At 41.2% G+C, this 7999-nt stretch overlaps 1 long non-coding RNA gene across 1 annotated transcript; it reads left to right on the top strand.

The window, feature by feature from the left end:
* The first annotated feature begins 4571 nt into the window (after positions 1-4571).
* Positions 4572-7349, top strand: LOC144341245 (uncharacterized). The gene is made up of 3 exons (XR_013418126.1): positions 4572-4711; positions 4999-5080; positions 7237-7349. It is a non-coding gene; the product is annotated as an uncharacterized LOC144341245 (long non-coding RNA).
* The last annotated feature ends 650 nt before the right edge of the window (positions 7350-7999 follow it).

Genomic DNA, 7999 nt, shown 5'->3' with positions numbered 1-7999 from the left:
ATGAGAAGAGGAAATAATGAAAGCAGAGTCTGGAGCCAGACAAAACTGGATTTGAATCTCTGGGCCTGGAACAATTTAATTTTCCTTGCTGTGGCTCATCTGAAATGAAGCAAATGATTCCTGTCTCATAGGTTGTTCTGAGGATTGAATCAGGGTGGAGAGTGCTTGGGCCATGGAATATACTCATAGACGGTCATTTCCTTGAAGTAAAAGACAAAGGACATAGGGATAAGAGAGAGGAGGATCTTCCAGGATCTGCAGTCAGCAAAAAGGAATACCTTGCCTGCGTGACACTATCTCCTAGCTGTTTCCCTGGGAAGGAGCAGGACTCTGCTTTGTGTTGTACCTGCAGCATTGTTCTGCAGTTTATCTAAATGATTGACCGGGCGCGTTGGCTCAGGCCTGTAATCCCAGCACTTAGGGAGGCCAAGGCACGCAGATCATTTGAGGTCAGGAGTTGGAGACCAGCCAACATGGCAAAACCTCATCTTCACTAAAAATACAAAAATTAGCTAGGCATAGTGGTGTGTGCCCGTAATCCCAGCTACTCAGGAGGCTGAGGCAGGAGAATCGCTTGAACCTGGGAGGCGGAGGGTTGCAGTGAGCCGAGATCACGCCACTGCACTCCAGCCTGGGCAACAGAGAAAGACTGTCTCAAAAAAAAAAAAAAAAAAAATTAGATTGGCCTCCATGATATTTCTAAAAGATCATTTTGTTCATGGAACATAACATAGCGGCCTAAACAAATCAAACAAACAAAACCCTCTTGTTTGTGTGGGACGTTGGGCTGAAGAGAAGTTTCCAATAAAACTCTCATTTGCAGGTGCTAGCCTAACAGGAATGACTGTCACGAGCTGACCATGCTGGAATCCATTCCTTTAGTTTCTTGAGGTACCCTCTGCCCTCCCATTTTGGGGCTCTGTCTAAACCCACAGGAAAATTGTTTCCCAATTTGTTTGATTAAAATGTCTATTTAAAAAAAAAAAAGATTTGTTACAAAAAGTCTTTCTTATGCCTGGTTTCCTTTCCTTTTATCGTGTTAAACACGAAACAGTAAGAAACAGCGTTCCCTGAGAGGCAGTGTTTTTGTACTTCCCAACACTGAGGGTTTGACCTTGGGTCAGTTCTGTGGCAACTCTGTTTTGTTGCTGTTACAGACTGCCCATCAACGACTGTGGCCGTTGACGAATTCAGCATGAAGCCAAATTATGATTAAGCACCTTTACTATGGATAGCAATTCATTATTATACTAAAACATCTTTAAGGAGAAAATGTGACAAGAAGAAAGGTAGACAGAAGGTACTGTGACTCTCTGGGGATTATTACCTTACCTAAACTAGGGAGAAATAATAAAGCAGGCTGCAGACTGTGAACTGTGCCAGCTCTGGATAAGTAGCGAGTCTAAGACCACAAGCTTACCCTGTGACAAAATACTTAGCAGCCACCAGGCAAAGCGAGTACGGGGCATACACCAGCTTTGCATTTTTAAGAAATGTTTTTAAATTATTAAATACAGCCAGTATTTTTTCCTGCATTTTCTTTTGTAGCTCTGTTAGTCATTTTTATAATATCCAAGACTGAAAGCCACATTGTTAGAAAAATAATGCACAGAACTCCTGTTTTCTCTTCCCCAAATGGCTGTTAGTTTCACTCTGAATTATTGTATTCGCTTTACAAATAAACGTTGAATATTATAGGAAGAAACAGAACTGAGGAATGGGGTGCTTCCAGCTGGTATGTTAATTGGACACTGTTTATTCAACAGCAGCATTAAGAATATAAAAACCTCATCACCAGTCTTCTCTGGAAAGAAAGCCTCTGCAAATAATAGCACTTATGTAAAACTTAAGGCCTGAATGTTTCTTGTTTATGAGTAACGTAGTATTAGCATATTAAAATCATTACTAACCAGTGCTGGAAGATGTGTTCGGAAGCCTGTCAATGTGCTAATGGTAGTAGTCTTGGAAATCCACATCTGCCACAGGATTAATTACTCACATAAAACATTATCATTTCCCACATATCCTATGAGAAGGAGCTGCTGCTGGAGTGATTAATGACTCTGAATGATATACAAAGGAATACATAGGAAGGGTACCCAGAGAGGGAGAGTTCTGCTCCTGACTCATACGAGAACAAGTTGAAGGACCTCAGTGGTGTAACGTTTATTTCTCGAGGCCTTTAAGCAATTAAAAAGAAATATCTGGCACAAGCTCTAAGAAACTTATTGTTTAAATGGCCAATAGTGCCTTCCCCCAGAGGCCTTTAAATACGAGAGGATGAGGGTGGAGAGAAAGTTAGGTCAGAGTGAAGCTGGCCGCTCGGGGTTGGTGAACTAGCTACTGCTTGTCGATGCCACATTTTCTAGGTCCTTCTGTCAGTGTGTCTTAGTCACTGAAGCTCAGCTCAGAGGTGACTGCCAAGGTCTGCACTGGCTTCTCTCCTTCTCACCACTACACCTTCTGTTAGATGTCAAGCTGAGGCGGATTCAGTTTTGAGAGGATGGAGGCAAAGAAAAGCAAAAACATTTGAAAGACAATTTATTGTTTACAATTAAAACTAGGGGATTATAGTTCAAAGGTGAGAACCCAGTCTGCAATTAAGGCCTGCGAGAAGACTTAAACAAGCTATTATATGACAATTACCACAAATGGGAATAGGAGGTAATCTATCGATTGTGTCCCTGAGCACCCCTCCATGTTGTCCATCATTCCAGCCAAGCACCTCTGTCAATCCCTATACACTACCTCCAGTTTACAATAAATTGACCAGCCTGATTGTTTGTTTGTTTGTTGGCTCTTCTGTGTTTCAGAAAAGAGAGAAACAGACTTTCCAAACAAAACCAGTCTTTGAGTTTTGAAAATGTATCCAATTTCATTGCTTCTATCTTTCCTTTATTTTCCATAGGCCTTTTCTGTGGGGGGACAGACTCTCACAGTTGGGATTTGGGAAGTTAAAGCTGTAAGTGCTAAAGAAGTCAAGACAATTTTCAAAGCCTTTCAGCATCATTATAAATAGAGACAGAATTATAGTGAAGTTAGTGGTAATTCAAATTGATCAGCTAGATAGCAGATGATGAGTGGTTTGAAACTGGGAAATTTAATGCATATCTACTTGGTTAGTGGATGTGGGTTAGTTGGCCAAATGTGTAAGCCCATGAACCTGTGGAAATGCTACTTATGCAGGTGACAAAGCTTAACACTGTAGGGTTTTCAGGGAAAATGACACTGGCAGGGCATCCTGTTGAGTTTTCTTACTCCCTGCTAAATGACTTTGATTAAGCATTTAAATGCTACTCTTTCTGCAGAAGATCTTGGGAGAACCCACTAGAACCTCAAGTTGTGTTCTTAAAGTGTCTCCATTTTTATCTAGTTGAGTGTTATTTTTTCATTAGGTGGATCCATTGTGGCTCACAGGCACTCTGATTTTCCAAGGACTTACATAAGCTTGGGCAGAATCATCTTGGCCCGAAGGATTGAGGTAATGAGGGGGCGGTGGCGGAAGTGGGAAGAAGAGCGGGGAGAGAGATAGATAGAGAGAGAGAGAAACCCCAATGAGAGTCCTCTTAGAGGATCATCTGTTTTCCATCACAAAAGTATTCCTTGTTCCACATTATTCTTTTGAAGTAAAAGAAGATAAAAAGGCAACCTAAATCACAGCTTATTTTCTGTTATGCCATTATTTTATTTTCAAGTCTCTCTTTTTTTGAGCAGGGAGAAAAAAACAAGTCTCATGAAGAAATAAATAGGAGTCTATACAAGTATGGTTGGGAAATTATACATTCAACCTGAAGGATGAAGGTTTGGACTTTTGTTGCTGGGTTTCCAAGAGCTGTGTTGAAACTTGAATTTCGTGGTCAGACTCTTAGCATTTTATAGAACTCAAGAAAAAGACTGGTGTTGAATTCTTCAAAGCTTTTGGCTTGAATATGGTTTAGGTTGGAGCTTCAGCAGGAGCTTGCCAGGGATTGGAGAAAATGTCCCTTGAACCCTATTACCCATGGATCATTACATCATTGATCTCTCAAGGTGGTGGTGCTGCTACTCATGACGTTGACATGTAGTCTCATTATACATTCTTTGATACAAGAGATCTTGATCTTGAGTGATTTAAATTGTTCCTTTTTGGCTTTAAGGTTTAGGTAGCAATAGATCTAGTTACTTATTGTAATTTCCCAAACCTTGAAGAAAAACATTTTTTAAAAAACTAGCAGAAACTGTGGTTTCCTTTTCACTTTCTTGTTTGTAATTCCAGTTACAGGGCTTATTATAATAAGTAAAAATCCTCTGAAGTTGACATTTTCTATCACACAATATTACTGCTTCAGAATCCATGTATGTATTTTCACCAGAAGTGCTAAACCTTTGAGAGAAGCAGGTCTGACGATTGAGTGTCTGGCTGGAAATCATTTACTATCGATGGTCACTCAGCTCAAGATTGTATCGCTGAAATGACTTAGGAAGAAAAATCAATAATACTCACAGACTGTGCAGTCCTCTTAGAGGATCATCTGTTTTACCTCACAAAAGTATTCCTTGTTCCAGATCATTCTTTTGAAATAAAAGAAGATAAAAAGGCAACCTAAATCACAGCTTATTTTCTGTTATGCCATTATTTTATTTTCATGTTCTCTTTTTTTGAAGGGGAAGAAAAAAACAAGTATCATGAAGAAATAAATAGGAGTCGATACAAGTAAAATGGAAAGCTAACGTGAGTGTGCTTGTATTATAATGTAAATTGCTCATGTTTTCAACTGAGAGAAAACCTGCCTAGTGTATAATTAATAATATCTTAATTTCAAATTGTTAGATGAAAGGTGAATAGTTTTATCCCCATAAAATGACTTTTGTGAGTGGAAGATTGATTTTACACACACACATGCATACACACTAACACAAACATACACAGGGCACACATGGGCCACCATCACTTCCATTCTCAGTTAGACATTACAGTTTCATTGTTTCTCTAAACTGAATTCTTTTGTTTTACCCTAGCCTGGATCCAGACCACATTTTGGAATAGCATTCTGGTGAAATGCAGTGGGATGGGACCTGCCTAATCTGGGAGAGGAATGACGTAAGTTATTGAGATATAAAATTGAAATCCTCCTGGAGTACATGCACACCAAAAGCTAAGTGAAGGAGTGAGATGGACTGGATTTTCCTTAGTTGCTCAGAAGGAAAAGCACAAATGGCCTACTATCGCAATTGGCCTGGAGCTCTCCTTGGTGCTGAGATAGCACCCGAGGGAGTTTCTCACATGGTGCTGACCTATGCGTGCCTGATGGGTTAGACTGGATCAGTCATTTTTATAGGGGATGTGTACCACAGAGGCATAGGAGGTGGTTTGACAAGGAACAAGGGCAAGAAACAGCATGAAAAGAGTTTGAATTTATGATGAGAACATTATTCCTTTACTAAAGTCCTCATCTTCACCTCCTCACCATCAGTGTTCATGTGACTGTCAGAACCCAGATGATCCCATCTCCTTTCACCTCCCTCATCCTTGTCTTTTTTTTTTTTTTTTTTTAATGAGATAAAAGCTCTGGGGATGCTTATTCCTTTATCTAGATTTTACCTGCATTTCTGGTTGCTAGCTTTGGAGAATTTCTGCTCTGGTTTTAATTTGAGAGACCTAATGCATATCTTAATAGAAAGTGCAAAGAGATGAATCCATTCTACTCTTTTGGTCTATTTTTAACACCATGGCTGATTTACTGGCTTTAAGAACTATGATATTTTTCAATGTGTTAAGCTATCTGAGGAAGCTGAGGGTGTAGATAAAAAGACTAAAAAAATTTCTTTCTGTAGGCCAGGCACGGTGGCTCACGCCTGTAATCCCAGCACTTTGGGAGGCCGAGGCGGGTGGATCATGAGGTCAGGAGATCGAGACCATCCTAGCTAATATGATGAAACACTGCCTCTACTAAAAATACAAAAAAATTAGCCAGGTTTGGTGGCGGGTGCCTGTAGTCCCAGCTACTTGGGAGGCTGAGGCAGGAGAATGGTGTGAACCTGGGAGGTGGAGCTTGCAGTGAGCCGAGATTGGGCCACTGCACTCCAGCCTGGGCAACAGAGCAAGACTCCATCTCAAAAAAGAAAAATTCTTTCTGTATTAAAACAAAGGATATAGTTTTTGGTTTTGATGAAACTGGTCTCTATTAGAAGCACATCATGCCTTCAAGAGCTTATTTCATTAAGGAGGAGGAAGCAGAAGTTTCAGGTTAAGATTGCAAATGATAAACTGTGGCATTGAGTGCTAATGCCAATAGAAAGTTAACTGTGACTGTATATTTATGAGAGTTGTTATTGTTTTTCTTAGGGCTTTAGTGACAAAGTTCCATAGATTTTGTCCCAACACTACCCCCAAAGCCTTATTAAGTATAGTACGCAATTGTACAGAATCTATGGCTTTTGAGTGTGTGTTCATGGAGTTATCACAGAAATGGTTGTAAAACATCTTGAATAGCTCAAGTTCATATCTTTGGGCACGAATGTAACCAGTCTTTTGCCAGTACAGAAAAGGCAACTGAAGAGAGCATTGCATAGACATGAGACACTTTGCAAAGTCCAAGGGCCTCCAGTATTCAGCCCATGCCACAAATGCACATGGGCCTAGACACTAGTGATTTTGGCTTGTGGAGCAGCCGCAGCCTTTGTATTCTCCTTCCTACCCTGTGGGAGAGAGATACTGCTGGCTAGGCTCAAGGACTTACAAACCTTCTAGTCCAGGAGAGTTAGCCCTTGTTCCTTAATGCATTGTTTTTTTTTTTTTGAGACAGAGTCTTGCTCTGCTGTTCAGGCTGGAGTGCAGCATTGCCATCATGGCTCACTGCAGCCCAAACTTCCTGGGCTCAAGCAATCCTCCTACCTCATCTTCTTAAGTAGTTGGGACTACCTATGTGCACACTACCATGCACAGCTTTTTTTTTTTTTTCTGTAGAGACAGGGACTCACTATGTTGCTTAGACTGATCTTGAACTCCTGGGTTCAAGCAATCTTCCTGCCTTGGCCTCCTAAATGCATTCTTGGTTGCATTTGAGAACCAAGTCATCCGCTTTTCAGGTATTGTGCCTTCTGCATGGGCAATGCTGCCACACCTCTATCTGGACACATCAGAAAAAAAAAGGCATTGGAATTTTGGCAAACTTGACAAGTGTTATGTATGCCCCTCATTTTATACGTGTACTGTATACTTTGAGTTCTACAATAAAACCTGTTTTTTTATTCCAGATGAGTTGTGTGACATCAGCTGGATTACTTCATCTCTGGCTTTTGGGTCCTAGGAACTGAAATGCAGACAGCATTGTAATCCTAACATCCTTTCCTAGCCTGGTATGTAAAGCACCTGACAGTTACTCTGTTTCTTTCTGTGAAGTCTCAGCATAGTCACCACACCACAGTCCTTCTTCTGGGTTTGGTTTCACTGGACTTGACCAGTAACTGGTGTTCTCTCCAATGGCAGCTGACTCATAGGCTGACATGTGACCTAAAAAGAGTGTGGCCCTAGTCTTCATTTCAGCTCTTCATGAGCTAACTGGCCAACCCTGCCACTTTGTCACTTGAGTGGCTTTGAACTTCAGACTCTTGGCATTAGTTGGTTACAGCAGAGGGAGACCAATTAGAGACTCAGCTACAGGGAGAGAAGCTGCATCACCCACTCTTGTGCAGCACCTGAGAGGGCAACAGCAGAAGTTAGCTGCTGAGGGGACAAGATGGTTTCGTGGCTGCTCTTGGTGGCATTGTGTCTTGAATGATATTCTGGCCTCTGTGAGGTTTGGCTGGGCTTAATTGGGATGATTTGCTGACTTCCTGGCTTTCCTGTGAATTCTTATTTAATAGTGTGTTTTACCATTTCCTGGTTCAGGGGCCGAGGGTGAGAAGGAAGTGGGGTTTGAGGAAGCTTAAGCCCAGTTGTATCCGCGTACAGGTGCAGGGACGTTTCTTTTCATCCTACTTGTTCCCCACGGGGTATCCAATTCCCTGTCCTTCTTTG

This window comes from Macaca mulatta, chromosome 6 (genome assembly GCF_049350105.2).
Source record: "Macaca mulatta isolate MMU2019108-1 chromosome 6, T2T-MMU8v2.0, whole genome shotgun sequence".
Lineage (NCBI taxonomy): Eukaryota > Metazoa > Chordata > Mammalia > Primates > Cercopithecidae > Macaca > Macaca mulatta.
The sequence above is the reverse complement of the archived record's forward strand: the minus strand, read 5'-3'. Positions and strand labels throughout refer to the sequence as shown.